The 25,227-nt window shown below is 39.0% G+C and overlaps 1 protein-coding gene across 3 annotated transcripts in view; it reads right to left on the bottom strand.

The window, feature by feature from the left end:
• The window catches only part of ATP2B1 (ATPase plasma membrane Ca2+ transporting 1), a 110,233-nt gene that overhangs the window by 83,197 nt on the left and 1,809 nt on the right, over positions 1-25,227 (bottom strand). The gene's annotated exons all lie outside the window — the stretch shown is intronic.

Genomic DNA, 25,227 nt, shown 5'->3' with positions numbered 1-25,227 from the left:
ATTCAAGAGACACATTTCTCTGCTCAGTCTCTGCAACAACCATCACCACTGCTTTGCCATTCCTGTGTGCCTCTGGGAGTCAATTTATGAACTGCGACTGAGTCACACAGTTTGCAGTAGCAAAATCAGTATTTGTTTCTGTTTTTAATCTTTTGACGTAACGCATCACATACATGCTTGATATAGCACTCTATGGAATACATAATGTCATATGAGTGGGGGTCTTTTGGGTCAACACACCCACTTAATATTGCCTGGGAAGTAAAGTTATCACTAAGAGTGACTGCTTCAGACAGTTTCCCAACTGCAGAAATTATGCTTAGTGCAGGCCTTCAGGCTTACTGCAGAAGCAGTGTTCTTAAAATTCATGCATGGGACCTAGTGTAAGGTGAATCTCACTAGAGCGTGCCAACAGCTTCAATTTTTTCCTTTTGCTCAATGTACTTTCTCTCTAACCTCATCATCAAATTCAGTTTAAGGCACTTCTTACAGCATGTAAAGTGCCAACAAGGATTGTATTTAACCAGATCCTCCATGGTGGAATTTTCCAAAAAGATTTGGCAACTATTTGGTACTCTTCTTCACAATGATGCTCAAAAATAAATCAAGATGAAAGTAAAAACAAGAATTTTGTAATAGGTTATATTGGAGTTATATACTTACATTATGCAACTACGTGCATACCATTTGTGGATGAATTCCAGTAATTTCTGGTTGGAGGTTGACATTTTAACCAGTGCCCCCTTATAACTTTTTGCACAACAAACAAAGCTGATCAACAATACCACCGACCTGCTGATGAGCGCAAGTCAACTTGAAGTACTCCTTTTATTTATAGTAATCTGCAATATTTCTTTTAAAAATAAAAAATAACCAATCAAGTATCATGTTCTGAGTATTACCTGATAAACTGTAGCCCTCCACTGACAGTATTGTTAACTTTGTGAAGGCTACATGTTTCACATGTCTGTCTGTGTTAAATTAAGTTAATTTTTAAATATTTTCACAAATATATATCCATGCCATTGTTCTAGATTTGTCATGTTTGGTACCATGTTCATGGGAAAAAGGGCTTTCAAATTAAACCCAAATTGACCCGTTCTGACAACACTTATCAAATTTCCACCAACCAGAAGACCTGGAGCTGGGAGCTGTGGGGCAGCAAGTCCCCACCTGCCACGCCACTGAAGGTGACACCATTGCAATTATGATTCTGCAGATTTTTACAAGTCAAATGACACCTCTTTACCATTGTATCATTAACTTGCCCACGGAATTACATGTGTTTCCAGACTTATTTCCAGCTGCTAAGTTATAATTAAAAGGATAGCTAAAATACAATAAAAACTTTCCTAGTAGTTTTCCATGTAAGCAACTACTGAAGTTGTCACATTGCTGCCATGAAATCACAAATGAAAGAGTTAGCATCTCAAACCAAAACTATGTGCTAAGAAATGCAGTACTGGAAACACATCATGCAATTAAGTTTGAACACTTCTCCTTCTTGTATTTTTCCCCTTCGTACAGGCAATTTTTTCCAGTCTTTTCCTCTGAAGATTCCACATTAATACTCACTTCTGCCAGTTCACCTTAGTGTCAGTTTCTTAGGGGAAGAGGATATTGTCCCTTAAGGTTGGCAGCAGCAGCATCAAGAATACATGAGGCCTTGGCTAGTTACTGTCAAATTCTCTGTATCAGGATAATGATAATAGCTTGCATGTGCATCAGACCTTTCTTACTTCTAGTGTATGAAAAACAAGGTTTAAAAAAAAAAAAAAAAAAAAAGAATATATCTTCACCTTTTTTGAGGCAGAGACTATTTTGCAATGTAACTCAACTACTTTCATTGTACTAAGGAACCACAGAAGCCTAAAATCGGGTGCTCAAAATGTTGAACCGTATTTTTAACATTTTAAGTCTAAATATACCACACAGTGTAAGTGATTAATACATTTGCATTCACCTTGATAAGTGGACTGCAAATATAACCCCCTACTTACATTTTACTTCTGTTCAATATGAATATCACCCCCTCCCAACCCCGACATGCTCTAATATTTCCCTCTTGCTGTAGAGAATATTTCATCTTCTAACTCATTATTGGAAGAATGAGCTGATAAAGAGCTACTCACATTGAACCACACTGAATACTGGCCAATCTTAATTTAAACCAATCCTCTACACAAACAGCTTTGGTTTTTGTTGCGAAATACTGTTTCATCAGGATTGGAACACAGGAAATAAAGTACCTGAAGACACAGTTATGTAATTAAGTGATATCCTCAGCAATATGTACAAGAGGCAGGGAGATAGCACATGACCAACAAATTGACCCTCTTCTTGATCTTGCTAGCTCTAGATAGTCCTTCCAGAAGATTGCAGCACCAGAACTAGTGTGTACTTTTGCAGAACATGGTACAGACAGTCCACTGGGAATTGGTTGAAAAAGTATTGCCTCATGCAGACATTAAGCATCTGACTGGTTTTTTGATGCCAAAGTTGTTTCCACTACCTCAGATAAAACTATAGTGTAAAATTTTTGTAAAGATAAAGTAACGATGCACCTTAGCAGAAAAGGTACAGATACGGAAACAAATCATCTAGAATCAAAGGAAGAATTACCACTTCTTTTAAATATGTAGAATTGCTTCAGAGGGTCTTGTTTTTCTTAGACAATTTGAAAGCGATAGCACTATGTAAACTGCTTTCTCACCATGCACTAGTAGGGACCCTGGAATATTACAGAATTGTGTGTATTATTTCATCAATAAGCATATATTTTATGGTAAACTTTCCTAAAAATATTAGTGGCAGGATTTTCACAAGGACTGAGATCTTTCAGCTACCACTGACTAACTGGAAGATTGAGCTTGAAGTTTTATGACCTATATTATGCAAGTCTTGATTCACATGTTTGTTCACAATCACTAACCATGTTATAAACCTTTTCTAGCTAGAAACTCACTTAAAATACAATTTAAAAACAGGTTAAGTGAGTTTGAGGAACTCCAGCATTACCAGGACTTGTGGCTCCAAAAGAGTCAACTGCTCTTTGATAGCCTTCCTTTCTAAATTATTGAGGGTAAATATTTGTTTACCCTCTCATGATCAGGGTGTGTCTGTGCCAAGAGAAATCTCCTTCCTCCAAGCTGGGGAAGACTCAGTGATAGAGTGGGTGTCCCCCTGACAACAGTAATGCAGGAGGGAGGGAGAGCAATGTGCAACATTGAACCCACAACTTGTTTCCATCCATGATCTGGACTTGGAGATGATCCAGACATGATCCCAGGGAGAGAGGACATCTGACATCAAAAAGGACATCTCCTCTCACTGGGGATGCACACTGTGGCATTCTGGCCTACCTGCACAGCCCTGACTGCCTCAAGTAAACCTGGAAGAGAGTGACTGCCTTCCACAAGGACAAAACAAATGGATTCCAAGATCTGCTTAGTGTTTGGATTCAACTGAGGTGGGAACAGGAGCACAGTGCACATGGGCTCTATACCATACTCCTTTTATGGAGCGTGCATCTCCCTTGTCTCCTCTTGAGAAGACATGACCAACTTGAATTTGTTCAAAAGCTTTTTTTGTAGTACCCAATCCTTGCAATATCTTTTCTCTATTTAGTAGAGATGATGTGTTGCTAGCCAAGAACAAAGATTGGTGCTTTTATTAGCTGATAGGTGAAGCAACATGAATAAGCAAGACGACAAGGAGCAACATTTACTCCTTTGTGCCCCCCAACAAGTTTATGAATAGAGAAACACCCCAAGAAGTAGCTGTAAGCTGTGTTGTAAAATGTTAGCTGACATCTCTGGCTACAAGCCTGATTATTTCTTAGTCAAGAAATATTTTTAGTATTCAACTAGAATTAGCTGACTGTCTTAGTAATTTCCTTTGCGTATTTCATTCTCTATTAGAGCAGCTTCTCTTCCTCACCCTCAACCATTCTTAATAGGGCAAAACTTAACATAGCTAGTTGATTATCATGTTTCACATCAGCAATCTGGTTGTCACCACACCCTTAGTGCAATGGATAGTTAACTGATTTTTGGAAAACCAGTAGTGGGAGCACAGACATTGTTTTTCCTGGTTCTGTATACAGTTGCTTTAAATATCAATAGAGGAAAATAGAGAATTAAAAAGTGATTAAATATAGACCCAGTTAAGAAAGAAAAAAATATGCAAGTTTTGGACCTAAATTAGTTACTATAAAATGAAGGTAACAGTTAAAAATGAAGCAGAGTGCTTCCTCATGTACCAATATCCAGTATACTAAAGTGGTGACTGATAGCAATTTTTCTAGCCAAGAATTAAACCTTGGAAAATAAGAATTTGCATAATGAGTGCACTGACCTGACCTTAACTGTAGTAGCGTGAATGAGTCCTGTAAAATAAGCAGAGTAGTTTTGGTTTAAATTGAGATTAACAGCTACAGTTTAACTGGATCACAAAAAAGAGCTAGCAACTTCTCTGTTGCCTTAACAAAAAAAAAAAAAAAAAAGTATTGCAGAATTCCTTCATTATAATCAAATTTAAACTTTGTCACAGATCTTTTTCAAATAAAAAAATGGATTTTAGGATTACATATTTGGATTTTTAAATTGAAAATAATTCAGAAGTAGTTAAAAATTCACTTTTCTACATTCCACCTTTCACATTTGATACTACAGTATAATTCCAGTGATCCAATAGGATTTTTGGATAAAAGGCTTATTATTTGAATCCACAGTGTCCCCCACCAAAGGTAGTCCTATGTTAAGTTTATCTGCATGTCTCCCACCCCTCTCCCCAGCCATTCAAATAAGTGGTAGTGTACAGTACTAAAACTTACGGAATGGTCTACATTAGGGGTGTTGCACTGGAATAACTAGATCAATTTTAAAGTCAGGTTACACTAACGTGAATTTTCTTATGTGAAGAAGCACTGAGATAGAAGGGAGAGCTGCATTTTGCACTGCTTAGTTGTTGGCTAGGTAGTCAAGAGATATCTGCCAGGAAGAGCATATAACTTAACAGATCAATTCGCAGGATTGAGGTCTAAGTCATCTAGGTCTCAACTTCACTAGGGAAAAAAAAAAGTATTAACTCAAGTTAGCACGATGTTAAATCCTAATAAAGGCTAGGCAATAATGTCATTTTCACAGTTTCAGTTAGGTTGAATTAAAACTTATTACTCCCCATATGCAATAATTCAACCTGCTAACTTGTGTGAAAATGATTGACTGCTTTGTCTTCACTAGCTAACTTGAGTTAACACACCTTTTCTCCTGGACATACACTGAAGACAAGGCAAATGTGAAATCATTTGAGAGAATCTGCCAATACATTTTGTGGTCATTAGGGAAGCAATGGTTACTTACTCTATAAAATAACTGTGATTCAGGATGCTGCAGTCATTGTGGATCCCCCTGTAGCTGCATGCATGTATACACCTCAGGTGTAGGAGATCAGAAACTCAAAAACTGTCCTTTAGGGCTGTGAATCCACCTTTCAACTCCTCATGCTACCAAATGAGGCCATAAGGGCAGAGCAGCCACACTTAGTTCCATTGTAATTCAAATTCTGTTTTGCTCATTATTCTGAAAAAGCAGGGATGGACAGCAAGTCATGGGATCTACACCAAACAGATTTCAAAAAACCATAGTTAAAATAGGCAGTTAACCATTCTCTTCTTAGAGAAGATCTATAAATCCCACAGTAAGCAATGGCAAGCTGTATCCCCCCAGATGATGGGAATAAGGAGTTCTACACGTATCAGCAATTGTAGCACTGCGCTCCCAAACTTTGCCTTAGGCTTAACTGCCAAGTCAGCTGCTAAGCGTTTCACAAACCTCAGTGGGTTACTCCACATTGCCACCATGCAGATCTGAGATATCCACACATTCTGGAAGCAAAGGATGTTGCCTGAGCTCTGTAGAGCTCACTCCATGTTTCTTTTTTGAGGGAGGGGGAAGCAGGTCCTGCCAACTGGTAAAGTGTGATACAATGTGTAATCCACTTCACAATCCTCAGATGAAGTATCCCGAGCTTTAGAATGCTTGGCTACGGCTACAAATAACCAAGGAGACAGTCTGAACTGTTTGGTTCTGTCAATGCAATAAAGGCAGGCTCTGGAGACAGTAAGAAATTTCTGCTCTCCTGTGCAATGGGGTTTTGTGAATAGTAGTAAGTTAACTGTTTTGTTCAGGTGAGACTCAGACCTCCTTCAAGTCCCAATTGAGCAACTCCCCTGAGCCACTCACTAGTTTGCTATGAGGGAACACAGCTATTGGGTCAGTGGGTGTTTTAAGCTTCCAGGGTCCCAGCAGGCTGCAGCACTGTTTTCTTCCCTGGCCTCTCCGGCATATTTCCTGGGCACCAGCCCTCTATCTGCTACCTCTTCCTGGAAATGGAGCCCCTCAACCCACCTACCTTAAGCTGCCAGAACCAGTGCTGAACCCCTCCCTTGCCCAAGATGCCCCAGAAGCTTTAACAAGTCCTCTCCCAGAATTCCACTTGAAGGTGAGAGACTTCTGGTTTACAGTTTACACGCCTCCTGAGAGAGTTGGTAAATGTAATACATAATAGACACATTGCACAAGATTTTAAAACATCATTGCTCTTTTACTTAAAAGCTAAAGCACCAAAGTACAGATCACATTAACCATGATGGCCCTCACTAGGTCACCCTTCCCGTGAAGTCTTTGGGGCATGGGGAAACTATCTGCATTCAAGAAGGTGGACAACTAGTCTGACAGCTGTAAGCTCAGGAAGTTTATGTGGAATTTCATTTTCTGGGGACCAGGTTCCTTGATGCTCCAGGTGGGCTCCTCCAACATGTGCCCAATGCACTGATCAATGTCAGAGCACAGCTGAGAATGGTACTCTGCTTTGCATGTTTTGGGAATCTAGTCACCAATTCAGCTTTGAGATGATATGCAGTGGAATTATGACTTCGTTCATCTGGTGACATGTCAAGAGATTAGACTGACCTGAGCCAGAGTTGTAAAGGCTGCTGGTGAAGTCTGGCAACTGGTGTCATGTATGTGCACACCAGCATATGGCCTAACTGTAAGAGATATATCTGTAGTACTATGGTTTGAAGGAAAGAGGACCTTTCCATACAAAGGCCAACAAAGCTTCCATCTTTCCATGGCTGCAGATGAACAGGGCTTCTTCTGAAGCTGCTATTCAAAACTTTACAATAGTTGAAGTTACTTGGTAAAGAAGTTTTGAAGCAGCACTAACATATCTAGCATTACATCAGTATCCATTTCACATTATGTCTCTTTGGGAAACCCATGAACAGCTGATACAAGCACTAGAACTATTCATAATACAGGAAGACCAGAAGAAAGAAGTTGGGTGGGAGTAACATCCCCTACTTCCTACAACAGCCAGGCAGCCTTAGAATGTGCTTTTCCACAGTCAATGTTGAGTCCATGGCACCAGAATGTCAACCCAGAAGATCTGGGGAACATCACACCAAAGAACCACTTTGAGTGGCTTTTTGCAGTCAGTTATGCTTAACCTCACCATTGAATTTCATTAACCTAACAGATCTAGGGACTTGCCAGTCACTTATGTGAGACATATACAGAACCCAAGCTTACTACACCTCAGCAGTCAGAATGAACTGGGGAGTGGTCTCAAATGCCTCTCCTTTTGCACTCTGGGTACCCTGTGTTAGGAGAGGAGAGAGTGGTTACAAACATTGCTCTCTAGAGGATTCTGGAAGCTCATGTACAGATATCTTGACTCCACAGGTGAAAACATACAGAGTCTATCGTGACAGAGAACTAAACACTTTAGCTGGATCCTAATTCTTTCCATGACGGGTGTTCAGTCAAATAAAGAACTTAAGCCCAAGATTAGTGACGTGAGGTGCACAACTTGAGACCCATTGGCAAGGTCTCATTTTCAAAGGATGGTTTCTCGGCATTATCTGGAAAGCAAGGCCCCCTTAAGGCATCTCAGGACCTGGGTACTCAAAAAAAAAAAAAAAAAAAAAAAAAAAAAGTCACTATTCACTTTTGAAAGTCTTGGTTTAAGCGTTTTTACAACAACATTTTCTTAAGTTTTCAGGTACTCTAGTACCCAAAAATCAATCTCAGTGTGGAAGTATCATGTAATCATTGTGGAACAGAAACTATCTATGGTGATATGTTCATTACAGGCAGTTTTGGTACTAGAATCACAAGAGAACATTAAATTCAGGAATGGGTAGATGGGAGGTAGAGATGGAGATATACTACAGAGCAGACAGGATGACCAAGTAAACCAATCTATTTAATCAGTAAAAGAGACACCACAAACAAGTTGAGTAATTGGAGACATTAAATATGTGAACAGTTGGAGACTAACAATTCAGGCTTAAGATCCTAGCATTGCAACACGAAGTTACTGCAACAGAGATCAGAAAAAAAAGTTTTTATTTTTGCTTTAAAAATTTTGATGGCAATATGTATGCAGTCAGTTCCCCTCTTTGTATGGGTCTGTCAAACAGCAACAGTGAAGAGAAATTGTGTATTGCATGGAAGTGGAAACTAAAACTAGTTTAGATGCTTTAAGAAAATAAGATTATTAAATTCCATTCAGGCAATTTTCCTTTGTTAAAGCTAAGTAATGTTTACCTAGAGTTTTTAACCACATCAGTATCCCACTTGCTCATATCCTTTTCAGGTCCTTTTCATGCATGATAAATAAGAAGTTACCTTTATTAATTAAGACATGTTCCTTACAAGCATCTGTAAGGTGACTTTAACCAAAGGCAACCAGAATTTCAAAGTCCTGTTGTCCCACTAGTTATTTGGCAACATAATTTGTGACAAAAGAATTATATTTCAGAATTAAATCTGTGTTGTATCAAGGGCAGGGTAATGCACTGATCTGACTGGCACTTAAATAGTGGGTGATTTATTTGGATATCACGTCCAACTTGGGGCAGAAAGAAAGAATTCACGTCTTCCATTTCCTCATAATAAATGCTTTCAACATGTCAGTCCTGTTTTATTGTTTACAGAGAACATGCATACATGATCCTACCTTCTCCCTAGCATATGGCACAGGGAGTGACATGCTGAGCCACAAGGGAATTTAAAATAGATCCGGAAGGCAAATAGTTCATTTTTAACACTGATTTCCAACAAACAGGGTTTATACAGAATAATTATTTTCTCCATATTGGTGCTGCTATTCAGACAGCCAAGAGCATTCTGGGAGATGTTCCTTTAACAGAAGGAACAGAATGTTAGAAATGAGAAGGTCACATAGCAGTTAGAGAGGCAGAAAGGATGTGAAGAAAGCAACATCAGCAGAACTCCCAAAAAGGAGGATTAGGAGAAAGCTTAGCCTTCCCACAGATGGCTTCACATAAAGTATGAAAAACCGTATCAAGTGCAAGTGAGCTGACAAAAAGAAGAATAAAAAGGGATAACCAAAGCAACCAAGAATGAAGATGAAAGCTGATTCCGAAAGTTCTTGACTATTATTTTGCTGCATTGTGGTATATGGTATTTAAGTGCTACCAACCCAAGTATTAATGGTTAAGCAGATAATAAGCAGAGACTACAACATACTATGTGAAGTGTGCTCTTTTCACTATTTTATCTGATCATGCCACCCTATTTTATTCACTTGGTGTATCTTGGTATAGACCTCAAGCTTTCTAGAGCAGGGAACAACTTATTGTTTGCACAGCACCAAGAAAATGGGGTCCTGATCTTTGATTGATGCTTTAAGCATCACTGTAAGTAAACAGACAGTAATGTTAATGTATTTGTGCAACATGGAGTGAAGGTCTGGGATTACAGCCACTATTACAAGAATAATGGATGCCAGTTCACGCATCTGTAATTACAGATGTGCTCAAAATTTAAAGTATAGGTGAGTAGCTTGTACTCAGTGAGCAGTAAATTAGATGGTGCATTTTTGTTGTCTTGGAGTGATGGCCAATAGTTTTCCAAACTTGCTTTTACCTTTATAAAAAAAAAAAAAAAAAAAAAAAAAAAAAAAGAGAGAGAGATAGTATTCCTAACTAACTTGCTGCCTATCATGTTAAAAGTAATTTAAAAATCCCTTGAGTTCACACATTTGACATCTCAGTCCTGCATTTATAATCTATATTTATGCTCTCCTCCCCTTCTAGCTCGCAAAGAGAAAATTTCATATTCTGATTCTCTTATATTACCGTTCTGTAGTGTTTGGGCTGCAAAAACCAGAGGAATTTGAATTAATGACTGCATACTTGGCATTTTTCCAGGAAATTCATTATGTTTTCATATTAAAATACAGCTCCTTACAAAATATCAAAACCTATGCACTTGTTGCTGTATGTTTCTCCAAATTAATGCTTGAAGAATTTTCAATATCAATCGATGAAGACATTCTCATTTTATGCAGATAATTCATACATGTTCAGTAAAACTAAAATAGAAGAGTCATGAAAACATTTCTAAGTTTTAGAAACAAGGCCTAAATTTGAAACCTGCAGCTTTCCTAGAATAAAGTGTTCAGATTTAGAAACCTAAGCATTTTTCATGTATACAGTTAACCATTTATTGCTGTTTTACAGCATAAGCACTTGGTAGTAATTAGTACTAGAGGAAGGAAGGAAAAGAAAAGGGCACATTGAAAAAGGGTTGTCTAAGTTTACTTTTAGAAGATGGATGTCACAAATATACATACTGGGATAAATTATCTGCTGCCATCACCTCCAGCTCCTCTCCATCTTTTTAGTAGTTAAGAAACACATTCAACAACATTGACTTAAGTATCGGAATGTCAATCACACAAATAAATAAACTATTCTTGAAAGCTTGAAACTGATCTATTCCCTTACCCCCTTCCTCAAGAACATAAGGGTTGCATAAGTTTTACCTTAGAACCACACTTTTTAGTTAAATTGGTACAAGTTTGTATGTAGACAACACCAGAATGGCCACACTGATTTTTGCACTGCTTAAAATTTACAAGTGTATCAGATTAACTAAAATAAGTTTTAAAATCAAGTTATGTATTTAAACAAGATCACTGTATTCCATAGTACAAACTGTGGTCGTTCGTTACTGTAGGTTGCTTCACATAAAGTTAAGTAGACGTGTGTCTAGGAGAGAGGTGATGAGATAGGAATATATCTGAACATAAGAATGGCCATACTTGGTCAGACCAATGGTCCATCTAGTCTGCTATCCTGTCTCCCAACAGTGCCCAATGCTAAGTGCTTCAGAGGGAATGAACAGAACAGGTAATCAAGTGATTCATCCCCAGCTTTTGGAAAACAAAGGCTAGGAACACTTCAGAGCATGATTTTGCATCCATGCCCATCCTGGCTAATAGCCATTGGTGGACCCCTATCCTCCATGAAGCTGTTCCATACCTCTAATCATTTCTCTAACCCCATTCTGTACCTTTTCCAATTCCAATATATCTTTTTTGAGATGAGGTGACCAGATCCGCACACAGTATTCAAGATGTGGGCATATTATGATTTTATAAAGAAGCAATATGATATTTCCTGACTTACTATCTATCCCTTTTCTAATGATTCCCAACATTCTGTGGAAAGGAAGATCAAGTTTTGAATTGAAAGCCTTGAGTGATTTTGAAATGGCTAAATGTTAGCATCCGGGCGGGGGGGGGGGGCAGTGAAGAATCACTAAATATTTTTGTACTCTCAGAGAGACCAAAAAGGGACCACTCTCTTACCTGGGAGTTCTCTCACTGCATAGATGCAAAAGTTCTGACTAAGTAAACATGAAGCCAAATATTTTATACTAAGCAGTTTTCAGTACAGGCAGAACAGGTAACAATGACGGAGTTTCATTTACACAGGATGCTAAGTGACAGATTAATCTATTTATTCAATTAATTAATTGAATCAGTTTGGCAGATGGTATCAAGACAACAGGAATTAGCACACCAAGTGAATAGATCACCAAAGTTTAAGAGTGGACACAAGCAAATACCTGCTGCCCTCACTTAATGAAGTTTTGGGCACTTTTCACCTACTTGGTAAAATATGGAAATTCATCTTTATCTACAATCGAACAACACTCCACTAACTGCTACCAAAGTTCTCACTTGAGAGCCTTAAAATTTTAAGTATCCAAGATCACACTCCAAGTAGTTTGTTCAGCGCTATTTTACAGTTAATCACTAACAGGTTAGTAAGATCACAAAAAACTCCTTTATAGCCAACTACACATTGTCTTCACTGCTAGCTAGACGTTTAATTTTTTAATCCAAAACATAGTACACTTTGATTAACATCTAGGACTATTCTAAGATCTATACTAATATATTATTGCAAACCAAAACCAGTTTTTCAGATACTTCGAGCATAAGCAGGGTTTAAAAAAGCTCAGTGGTATATTTAGTTGCTCAGCTACTTTTACAACAAAATAAAGAGCTTGAGGGCCTAAGCGACATAGTTATAATCGACCAAACTCCCAGTTTAGACAGTGCTATGTCAACTGGAGGACTTCTCCCATCAACATAGATATTACCTCTCAGGGAGGTGGAGTACTTCTGCTGACAGGAGAACCTCTCCTGTCAGCATAGGTGGCATCTTCACTAAGCACTACAGCAGCACTCCAAGTGTAGACAAGCCCCAATTTACAACAATCTAATCAAATTAGCATCAAAATACTACTACACGGTCACCTTCTTGCATATGCTATGTTTACTCCTATAGTTATATTTATCCCAATCTATCGCATGTTATAGACACAAAATTCAGTATGCTTACAAAGTCGTTTTGTCCTACCTCTCCAGTGGTTAGCTCTGAAATTTACAGAAAAGCTTCATAAAGATTCCCCAAATACAAAGATGTTAAAAAAGGTATTAGTTTTAGATTGACTAAATCACATGTTAACATGGCATTATAATAGCATTTTAGAAACTTGAAAATCCCCCCCAAGCTCCATCAGTTGTACTTCATCAGAAACTGTGCTTTGGGGGTAGCTGAAATTAGCACTGCATTTTTGTTTTAATATTTCAAGCTTAGACAACCTTAGATTCTTTGAGTGAATGATATACAAAGTTCCTATTCAAGGGTTACCTCTGATATACATCAAGAGAGCAGTCATAATTGTGTCAACAAGAATAAACCAAACAGACAAAGTCAATCACTCATTTGCAAAAATGCACCACCACAACAAATATCAGCTTTCAGTGCATCCAACCCTTAAAATTCTAGGAAGAGATGGCTTTGCAGAATAGCCTGAGGGATGAACGATTGGGGCTACCTCAGACCAAGAATTGGGGTAAGTGAGAAAAGGAGTACCAGAAGTATAGTCTCCTCCCAACCTTCTTTTCTTTCAGTGTCTAGTCTGGGGTCTTCAACTTGAATGCCTCTAACTGATTAGAGCTGCATCAGAATGGCCAGAACACAATGAACCTCTCATGTATGCCAGTCCTCGAACATTCAATACTTTATAGATCCAAAAAACTAACGTCAAATTCATTTCAGGAGACTGATGCAGATCAAAAAACCACCAATGTCAAACATATGGTGAGACGCTCCTTAGCAAGCAGGTTTTGCACTGGACTCCACACCAGCTTCAATTTAAAAAACACAAAACAAAACAAAACACAAAAAACCTTAAGACCCAAGTTCCAATTAGCTGTCTGAATACATCCCTTAGCATAGAATTTTACACCCAAACGCAAACTTTCATTTTGAGTTTCCAATCTTTATGGTTGTACAGAAAAGAAAGCTTACAAATGTGAGCCAAGTCAGTGATGTCTGCCTAAAGCCCTGTCTATTCTAGAAGAGTTGCATTGGTTTAACTAGATCAATGATTTTAAAATCTAAAACAGATTTAACTTTTCCTTAAATTGCTTTAGTGTGTTCAATAAGCAAGGGTTAAGTTTATTTAAATTCACAGTGATTTAACTGGATCAATTTAAATTAATTTAAAACCAGTTCAATCTAGAAAAGTTGCACTGGTTTAATTTGACAATGGCCTTGCATACATGAAAAAGCTTCACCAGTTTATTTTAAAGGTGTTAGTTTAAATCAGGTTAGTTAAACCAAAGCAAAAAGGTCATGTGTACATATTTTATTTTACACTAGATTTACTCTTTCAGCTTCAACCTGTTTTTCCATCTACTTAACTGAAGTAAACCTGATTTAAACCAAAGAGAGCATCCACCAGAGTGTTTTCAATTTAAAAAAAAAAGAAGTTGCACTGGTTTTTAGACACAGCTTCAATATGGAGGCAGCCTGAAACAACAGCTTAGATATTAACTGCTGCTATTCATTTCAATGAGGTTTTTACTCAAAAGCATAAAAAAAAGCAAGTTTCCAAGTCAACATTATTTCTTTCAGACCATTTTTACCATCCAACTACAGTTTATCCCTCAAACGTAGATTGCCTCCCATGTCTTCTCAGCTTTTAAGAGTCCGAACTATTCCCTGTCCAACCACCAAAGCCTCCCCAAAAAAACTTTAGTATTATATATATTTTTAATGAAATTCCTCAGAACAGCAGAAGTTATGTGGCAATGTAGGATAAGTTTTACATAAGTCAACAATGATGACCTCCTTCCCTCCTATTCCCTTCCTCACACCTCTTTCACTCGTGCTCCACACCCTTCACTTCCTTGCCCTCATGTCCCACCCTGACACCAAGTAGCGGGACCTGTTACCATCTGCGGAGGGCGAGGACCCCCAGTGGGCCAGTCTATATTCCACCTTGACCCTGCGGCCCACCGGGGACATCAGTTGGCGGCTCCTTCACGGAGCCGTGAGCACGGGCGTGTACTTGGCACGGTTCACCCCTCGTCCCGACACCTGCCCCTACTGCGGCATGAGGGAGACCCTGGCGCATATCTACCTTGAGTGTGCCAGGCTGCAGCCCCTGTTCCAGCTCCTCCAGAACCTCTTGCTGAGGTTCTGGCTGCACTTCTCCCCACACCTGTCCCTTTATGCACACCCTATCCGTGGCCCCACAAAGTCGCGGGACCTCCTGGTCAACCTCCTCCTAGCCCTGGTCAAACTGGCCATCTACAAGACCAGGGAGAGGAGGTTGGCCAGGGGGGCGCTCTGCAACTGTGGGGCCTACTTCCGTTCCCTCGTGTACTCACGTATCCCGGCAGAGGTCCACTGGCTCCCTTGATGCCTTCCGGGAGCAGTGGGCGCTGTCCGGGGTTCTCTGCTCGGCATCCCCTTCAGGTTCCCTCTGTTTGACCCTGTGACCCCCACGCCCTTCCCTGTTTTTTTCATTAGTTGTCCCCCACCATTAGTTGTACTCTGGGTCCAGTGACTCCTCCCCTTAGGCTGGGGGAAGGGCCATTAGCAGTGGATGGGCTTGCCCACCCACTTCCCGGGTTGCAAATAGGGCCTCTTTCACACATTTCTGTAAAAGAAAGCAAACAGAATGTTCTAGAGACCATTTCATACTTAATTTTCAAACAAACAAAATTTGTTTATGAGTCAGCTCCCTTCTACTAAAGGATAGTAAAGGAATCAGCAGACTTAAGAACACTGCACTAGTTTAATCATGAGGTGACTACAGGCTGGATCTCTATAGCAGTAGTTCCCAAGAGAAACTGACCAACTCGTGGCCACACGTATATTAAGTCTACCCTGGGCTCTGCTTTATTTAACTATACCTACCCTCGAGACAAATAACTCTAGGAAAGGGCGTTTATAATTTGCCATGTCTTCCACTTAATTGACTATCATACATATCAGCATCAGTTTAGTCTTCTCCAGATTGGCTTTCAGACAGACAGCACTTACTACACCCAAATACCTACCAAACATTGGAGAAAGCATTTGACAGCTGACTGGATTAGATGAGGCAAACAGCTGCCTGCTCATCAGACTACTAAATACTGTATTTAATGTCTCTTTACCAATAAGCTGGGCAAAATCTTTCAGCAAGTAATTTATTGGCTGACAACAAAAACAGGTTCAAGGTTTATTGAAATATTAGTGAATTCACTGTCATGTTTGCCAAATATTTTAATTTTTGTTCAGTTTGATCAAAGCAGTTTTTGAAATTACTGAAATATTTTGACTTTTTGGGATGGAATCACAAAATGGCCTGCTGAGGAGGAGATGGTAGAGCCAGCCTCATGAGTTTTAGCCCAATGACTAGGAGATTCACCAGGAATGTGGGAGGCCCAGGATAGATTCCTTCCTTTGTCTGATATGGAGATTTGAATTTCAGTCCCTCACGCTGCAGGAGTGTGCCACAGCCACCAACCTATGGGTTATGCTGGCGTGTGTGTAAGGAGTGATGGTGGTCCTCAATCCCTCAAGAGAAGCTGTTTCACTATGCATAGTCAATAAATAGTCATGGTAATTCACAGGCACAAATTCATAGTATTCATTATGACAGTGACTAATCACTGGGCCAAGGAAAAAGAACAAGAAGGACTCTGACCTGATGGATTAGGGCACTCATCTAGGATGTGAAAGACCCAAATTTGAGTCCTTGATCAATGACTAATTATTAATATAAAGAGGAACAGCTTCAATAGGAGAGACTGAGGAAGATCCACACCAGAACATCCCATACCTGAGTGGCTATGATAATCTCTTGCATGGTGGGAAACCCAAGTTCAAATTTTTTCTTCACATCAGGTAGAGGGGGAAAACTGCCTGCCTCCCCATTTGCCCCCTAAACACTGGGCTAATGCTTATAAGGAGTTCACCTCTTCCTCCTCCAGCCATTTTGTGAATTGGAAGTAAATATTAAATTGTATTTGTCCGTGTTTACCTGCATCTCTTAGAAACTTCACAATGTGATCTCATTAGCTGGTAGATGATAAACTTCTATTCCTGTCTGTTACTATGTTCCATTGATTGAGAGATCAAAAGGGAATATGAGCAGTTAGATGAAACATGTGGTGTAATATCATTGTCTGTATTTCTCTTTGAAATTTGTAGTAAACTATCTGTGAACCTTTGAATGGTTAATTGCCTTATGCTAATCAACGCATCTAATTACCTGTGTATACATAGGAAATAGAGATGGACTTCAAAGCAACAATGTACATAACCTACTCTTCATCCAAGGAATGCTTGCTGTGAAAAGAGGCTTCTCAGCCTGCCTGCTAGAGAACTATGAAAAAACTCCAGGACCTGACCCTTTCCACCTCTGATCTGCTTGAACTCTGTCAGGGGAAGCTGAAGTCATGAGACAGGTCCCCAGCTCCATTCTGGACTACTCTGCTATTTCTCATGGAAGAAATTAAAAACTGCAAATGGACTGTCTACAGGACTATAGCCTAATGAACTGATTCTGGAACAATTTTTTTTTCTTTTTTAAAAACACAGTTCAGTAGCTCACCATCTCTTCTATGAAGCTGACCTAAGAACTTTATTCATATCTGTATGCAGAATGATCTTTTAACCATAACAACTATCTTTTCTAATAAATCTTAGAGTAGTTAAGAATTGGCTGTAAGCGTGTGTTTGGATAAAATCTGAAATATTCACTGATCTGAATGTGTCTAATCTCTTGCGATTGGTAGAACTTTACATATGATGATAAAGTTTTTAAGTAATCCTCACCATATTTGACTTGGCTGTCTGGGAGCCCAGGGCTCGACTGCTTTTCAGGAGCTGTATTTTTACTTCTTGATAACCAGTAAGGTGTTGTACAAGCTGTTTTGTTGTTGGCTTGATTTATTCTAATTATTAGAATAAATCACCAATTTTGAGGATCATCTACCCCGTTCTTTGCAGTTTGCCCTGATTGAGCAATCTCACTGAGGCCCTTCCATGACTACAGTCATGCAGCTCTATCTACAGATGCTAGCATTTTCAGTCAAATTAGCTCTCTCATAGTTGAGACAGAACAGATACAACAGATATAGCTATAACATCAGCACTGACACCTGATCTCAGTACATTGGTAGAAGAGCATCTACCAACATGACCAATGCAGTCTATGTTATAGCAAGATGAGTACTTTTTCCTTATGGACAAAGGCCAAGCAGATCCAAGGAATCCAAACAGATATTGAACAAATTGTCTCACACCAGACTTTAACATTATGCCAGAAGTCCCTGTACACCAGCTTCAAAACTCTGATAAACATTTCAGTGACCACAGACTGCCAACAGCTATAGGGGAAAAAAAAAAAAAAAGTAGCCTCTCTTTTTTAAAAAAGAGGGATATTAGGAGCAAGGCTGGAGAAACCCATCACTGGGCCCAGGCCCTAAGCAAATTTACACTTTTCCAAGTCCAGTGCAGAGGGGAAGCCAAAGCAGGGAGTGAGCCCACTCTGCACCCCCTGCCCTCATAACAGCAGCTCCTGCCCCAGGGGGCAACACCATTCACTCAGGTATGGCCTGGCTGACCCTCTGACATGACATGCTTTTACACACTGAAAATCACTTATGTACCAAGGTTCTTTAAGGTACTCAGCACAAAACTTTGCATTTAACTAAGTTCTTTCAAGCGTCACTTATAACACACCTAAAGTTTAACAAGCCAAAAGAGTCAATTAAATGGAATGCAAGCGCGGGGGAGATTTCAGGGAAAAAAGAGGCATAAGAACTGAGTAAGTCTAAAGACTAACATGACCCTTCAGCATCTAGATCCTAACAACTTGAGAACCGGATAGCAACATAAAGCAAAAATAGCCAAATAACCCCCTCTTCTTTTATGTGTAAAGAGTAATGAGACATGGTCGGTCAATTGTTCTTGTTCAGCACTGCAAGAATGTGGAGCAGATAAGGCCCCTGCTTGATAGATCAGATACTGTACACCACGTGATAAGAACTGAATAATGTAGCATTCTCTCCTGCCACTTTATATTTGAGTGAAGATGTAAAAGTACAAGTTAGGGTAGCAGATTACAGGCACGACAGAAGTGTGTTTTGAGGGTGGTGGATATTTTCTACACCTATCTTGGGGTTAACATCACATCCATTCCTATGATGTAGCAAAGTATTTCACCTATAAAGTGACAACATAGAAGGTACCAAGCTCAACACATCTGCATGGATGAAGGGCCATGCTTCAGTTCATCTGAAAATAGAAATGACATCCAACCTTAAGATCACAGATTTCAGCCTAACTTCACCTCCCCAGAAAAGTCCTAGCTAAAACCAGACAGACAGTTTATAGATTTTTACACGAGTGGTAAATATACAGGATAGCATGCATAAGGTATTTTACTTTTACACACAACATCCCCATGGATTTCAAAGAGACATTATTCAACTTTATATTTAGCCTGCTCCAAAATAGTGAGTTAAGTAGTTTCAGGTATTACCTGTCCTTAAGCTCCCATGCTAATTTTGTGCTGTTAAAGTCACTTTTTAAAAAGTTCTCCTTCCCTTTCCCTCTCTCATCCCTGGGTGGAAGGTTCAGTAAGGGACAGCGGATTATACAGAGAATGTTAGCCAAAAGAGGTATGAAGTTTTCAAAAGCACTAGGACTTAGGAGCCCAAGTTTCATTTTCAGCAGGCCTGACTTAGAAGCTCATGTCCAAGTGCTTCTGAAAACTTTACTCAAAATGAACTTGAAGAAGTTTCCCTAGGAGTGTTCTGACAATGCACAAATGAGATAGACAATGCAAGTAAGCAGAGTGTTTTAACTCTACATTTTGGTTTTTACAGTTATATCCACACAAGATTTATGTCCAATACAAGATTTTAAGCATGACAGATTACCATATCATCTGTTCAGTCACTGTTCTTCACTGTAAGTGTTAAACGAGTCCCATGTTTAGGAGTTTTAATAATTAATAGTGTGTAAAAACTTGGCACATTTTCTCCTTCTTTGGTATCCTCTATTGCAGCTATACCACCCTTGGATTGTGGCTCTCATGGACTTGAGCAAGACTGGCCTGGTTCTGAATTTTGAAGGATTCTAAAGAAAAAAAAAACAGGTGCTTCAAGAAGTAGCATTCCTCCAAGTCAGTGTAAAGCCAACACATCAATATAATGTTGGGAAGCACTTGGATGAGAGATCCTTTTTTCAAATGGGATTTTAAGCAAGCCCGTTTATAGCAGGAGTGCCAAATGTTTAGAAGCAAGAATGAAATGCGGTGTTCAATTACAGCCCGTAAGTCATGGTATAAGTTCAAAACTATACACTCAAACGTATAGCGGAATGCCCATTGATATGAGTAAGAGGTTTGTACAGAAATGAAGGGGAGGATGTGGTATCATTATAGTAAGATCTAGTTATTGTTTGTTCAGCACCATGTCACATTGAGAAAATATACTTCCCTGGCATCTCATCCTTATTGCTACGCTTCGTTTCTATCCCTCTTCTTGTTCTTTTGGCTCTCTTATACTCTTCTTTGCATTCTGATGCAGGAACTTGAAACTAGTGTTCTCCACTCCTATGCCTTACCAGCCACTAAGTGATAGTTATTAATGACATTCAGTATCAGCATTCGGCATTAAAAGTCAGATTTATGGAGGACAGTAGAATTCACATTCCTGCAGACATCCTGAACCATTTACTTAGGCAGACATGATGACATCAGTTTCACTCAGTTCAGATTGGGAAGGGTCTCTGTAATCATAAGGACTAACCACTCAAGTTTTATATCTTAAGTTTTGGGGAATCTGCTCATGTTAGGTAAGCTATTCAAACACACCATGTGGACCAGATCCAGCCTACAGTGGGACATCCCTCATTTAGGGGTTAATGACCTCGCATATAAAAATACTAACCCAGATTCAAGGCACGTTAGGTGACTGAGTCTTCCTAAATTCTCCCACCTGCTGTATTCACTGTACATAGTACTTCCCCCTTCCTTTGTGTCTCCTGAACTGTTGTACAGTGTTAATGTGCACAGCTAACAGCTGCCATGTTCCACAAAGATACAGAATCCATTCATATTTATAAGACATTCAGTCTTATTGCAAGTTACATGGTGAAAATGTATAGTAACTTTTGTCTTTTTCCAAGGATTATTTTTAGGGCAAAGGTGGATGAATGGTGAACTTTTAAAAAAAAACAAAAAACAAAAAAAAAAAAAACACACACACAAAAAAACCACAAAAAAACCACCCTAACAGCAGCTACATTCAGCTTATTTAAAAAAAAAATCAGTGATCTGAGTTTCACATGTGAAGAAGAAGTTGCCTCATTGAGACACTATTTTATTGCTCAAAAAAATAACCATAAAAGTGTTTTCTTGCAGCCCTCTCAGTGTTAACTCTAATCTAGCCACCAAACATCTAGCTAAGAAAGTAACTGGTTTACTGATATCTGTCTGTATTCTGGTTTTTAGACTGAAGAATCAGGCTTCCAATAAGCAACAGCACTTATTTCACTGTAAAGCCAGATGATGGACAAAACATGTTGAGTAATACATATTTTGCCCTATTTTAACATTTATCATTTTTGTGCTACAAAGTAGAAGAAATTGGTACCTTCAAGAGGGAAGTTATTTGGTATAATAGATAGGTGTAAGATCTATAGTTCTCTAAAACTCATTCCAAGAAGAGTGAGTTTTGGGCCCATCATAGTAGGTTACTAGAAACTGGAAGTCTCAATTTGTAAGCAAAATACAGTCATCTAGTTGATAAAAATCTCCGAAATTAGAACGGGAAGAAGTTTGATTATGGGATATTAATTCAACAGTTTAATTAAATCCATTGTAAAAAGCAGCTGGATTATCAAAGCAAATTCTTAAGATTACTAAAGAGCCTAGTTGTAATTAGATTTTAATTTAAGACTCTACTGATCTCCTCTATTTGGGAGAAAACTAGTTGCCAATCACTTCAGTTAGCGCATGACAGATTCATGGTATTTTCTTTTATTTGTCATATAAAGTTTACATTTATAAGCCTAGAGACAAACAGTCTGTTTATCTTCCTCTATTCGTTTACTTTAAGCTGGAACCAGTTTCAGATACCAAAAAAGAGTATGTTTAAGAATATAAAACCTTGTTAACACTTCATTGTATTATGCTGTTTCTCCTTTAAACAATGACGATAGATTTTCAGGGGATACATTATTAGAACAGTTCTAATTCACATACAGAAAGTATTTAGAAATATTAAGTATATACAACAAGACTAAGTGAGAATTTCTCTTAATTTTGTAAATTTTCTAAATTAAAGTGGTTAAAAACATACTTTAACTGCTAGTTTACTCTAACAACATCGTATATTTTTGTACAATGTAGGTAACATCTCGTTTATGTTAGTATGTTGCATGGTTTCATTAAAAGACTAATATCCATCAAAAATTTGCAAACGAAATATGTTTGAAGTTCTACTGCACTGAGGCAGCAGACATTTTAGTTGTCTAAAGAATACTTGAGTGCCATTAATATTTACGCTATATTAATGAGAAATTTGAGTTGGAAAAGACCTAGGTTATCTTGTCCATGTGTGCCAAAACAAAACTATGCCATAGGAAATAGTTTTAACTGCTTTACCCAGTCCATTTTGCAGTTACGCAATCAGCATAGCTTCCAGCATGTCCCCTAGGTGTATTATTCCCCAAGTCTAGTAGTTACTTAACTACTTGGTAATCTTGATATAAGTTTTAAAGATTTTCCTTCACTCATTTTTATCCCAGTTCTCTAGATCATAACCCATAAAGCCACCTCAATTTCTTCTCCTTCCTCATCCTTGGGGTACTTCAGCTTCTTTCTCTCCCTTAGTGTCTAGTCAAACTGTACATATGTTCTGGTTGGTCCTAATAAGTTTGACAGCTCAGAGTCGTGTTTCATGTTAGATCTTCATAAGCGTTTACAAGTTTATGTTCACAGAGGTTTTACAGCATTTTTCAGAAGTTCAGCAAAAAGCTATTAAACCATAATGCAGCAACTGAAATCCTCAAATTTAACAGCTGACAGACTGACAAGTTCAACCTATATTGCTTATGAATTAAGAGAAACAATACTGACACCAGTAATATTCCGCTTGAAAATATTCTGCTTAAAAATGCATTTAATGTCATAATACCCAGGGGGCGGGAAAAAAGAATCAAGAGTTGAGTAGAGCACAAATCCTTGTAAATTATAGTTCATTTCCACTTGTATTAAAAGTGAAGATCATTTTTGTGGTCTCAATTATCCACAACACAAGCAGCATATTTGACAGTCACTGATCAGTAGGAATTAAACTAAAATAGTAAGGTTTTGCAGTTTAGAATTGGGGTGCAGAGTCATACTGCCTAGGGGGAAAAAACGTTTTTGCACCCATATTGCAGTGGCTTAGATCTTCTAGTACCATACTCTTGGAGCACAAATGGAACTCTTATCCAGGTGAAAAAGCCCCAGCTACTATCACAGTAGCCTGCTACCCATAAAGGGAAACCAGAAATGATAATGGAATAAGCACCCGAAACAATGCTGGTTCCATATCAGCAATTTCACATTTTAAGGAGGGGCGGGGGGGGGAGGGGGGGAGTTAAAGCTATTTTTGAGCACTACTATTCAGTGACCACTTTTTCCTCTTACGCACTAAAAAAGAGTTTCCATTCATTATGCCATAAGTATTTAAGTTTAGTACTCTGGAAGCCATTTCTGCCAAGTCACCAATGGTTTAAGGATATACAAAATTTACTCCGTGTTGGAATTTTGCATTTATGGTATTTGGAACAAGTTCCTGAAAAGCTTCAGCAAAACTAGAAAAATTTGTTCAGAATTACACTAGCTATTGTCATCTTAGTGCTTTGTAAATGAAACAGAAAAAAATGGCAAATGAAATTGTCAAGGTCATTTAACAAAGTTTTTTAAATTCCCAAATATAAAAGCTCCTGTAAATGTTTTCCTTACGGATACAGCAATTTTTAGATAAGCTGTATTTCTTCCAGAGGTTTACACACTTCTGTGCTCCTTCCCACAAGTGTGCAAGTATTTTGCTAAAAATGACATGAGATACTAATGTTGCAAGGGTACATTTTATTTGGACTTCACTCCCAGAACAAGCTTTATAATTTTGCTGAGGGACCTCTCAAGATTCTTCCAGAACCCAGTCCCCACATTTTGGGGCCAGATCCTAATTACTCCTCACGCAAGCTAAAGTACAGGAGTTTTAAATGTAATTAAAAGCATAAAAGTTTACTTAATACTTCATTTACAAGATAAGGTTTTGATAGGTAGCTCTTGAAAAGAGATCCAAAATTAAGTTTCATGCTCAAGGCAGCAAACAATAATACAGATTCAGAGAACTTCAGACTCCTGGGTATTTCTTTTTTCTTCTATTTGCAAGGGCATTTTAGTCAACATAAAAATACCTCTAATAATTGTTTACTGGATTACTTAAAGTTTACAAAAAAAGAATCAAAAGAAGAAACACTGAAATTGATTATGCGGTAACAAGTTTTATGCTGAGTTCAGAACACTGTCCTTAATTCACCCCCACAATGGCTGCGTAGATCATATTAAAACTGGCCACTATTCAGAGACCCTCACATTAATAGCAAGTCAAATTGAGGCATCAGCGACATTTCTTAACCTTAAGTTTCCTAGTTTTGTCAAACTAAGGCAGACACTGCTAGTTATTTTTAGAGTAATCACTTACATTGCTAGGGAAAATTATGATAAATGAAATGCATCCCAAGGTCATGGGTACAAGCTTTATCAGCTAAGTTTCCAAGCAAGCTTCTTCCTGAAATCCTATCAAAAGTTCTTCCAACTTCCAGACTTTTATATCAGCAGGGAAAATAAAATTGATCAGACATCAGTGACGATCTGTTCTCAGTCACCATCTTCTGAACGTCCCCATCCCCTTACACTCCAGAATGAAGAGCGAGCACTCCCTTCTGCGACAAGCAGCAATCATCCCCCAGTGTTAAGGCCGCTTCATAAACTCACGTGGTATAACATCCAAAGGTTACATGCACCATTTGGCTGAGGATGACAGTGTCACACAAGCGCCACCGTTAGAGGCACTTCCTGCTACTAAGTGGGACAAGCGCGACACCACCTTGCTCACACAAACCCACGCCCGCAGGCGGCTGAAAGCAGCCTCACTGGTCCTCGCTCTATTTCAGAGCCGTTGTACAGATAGATGCCTTTATCCTAGTCCAGAATCGAGGCACACAGTCCGTCTAGCCATTAATAAATCGCCGCCGCGAGTCCGTCCACTGGAGGAAGCAGGGGAGTTTCTGTCTGCCTCTTTGCCCGCTCGGCTCGCAACTGACCCGGACCGGACCACGAGACAAAGCGGCGGAAGGCCGGGGGGAAGGTGTCACCCTGCCAATGCAACTGCAAAGGCAGAGAGACAAGACTCAGCTCCGGGCTTCGTCTCCCCCCGCCACCAGGCCAGCGGAGGCTGGCTAGCTGGCTCCGTGCGGAG

This window comes from Emydura macquarii, unplaced genomic scaffold (assembly GCF_026122565.2).
Source record: "Emydura macquarii macquarii isolate MOO-44397 ecotype Brisbane River unplaced genomic scaffold, CSIRO-AGI_Emac_v2 contig_2205, whole genome shotgun sequence".
NCBI lineage: Eukaryota > Metazoa > Chordata > Testudines > Chelidae > Emydura > Emydura macquarii.
This window is presented reverse-complemented; position numbering and strand designations above follow the sequence as displayed.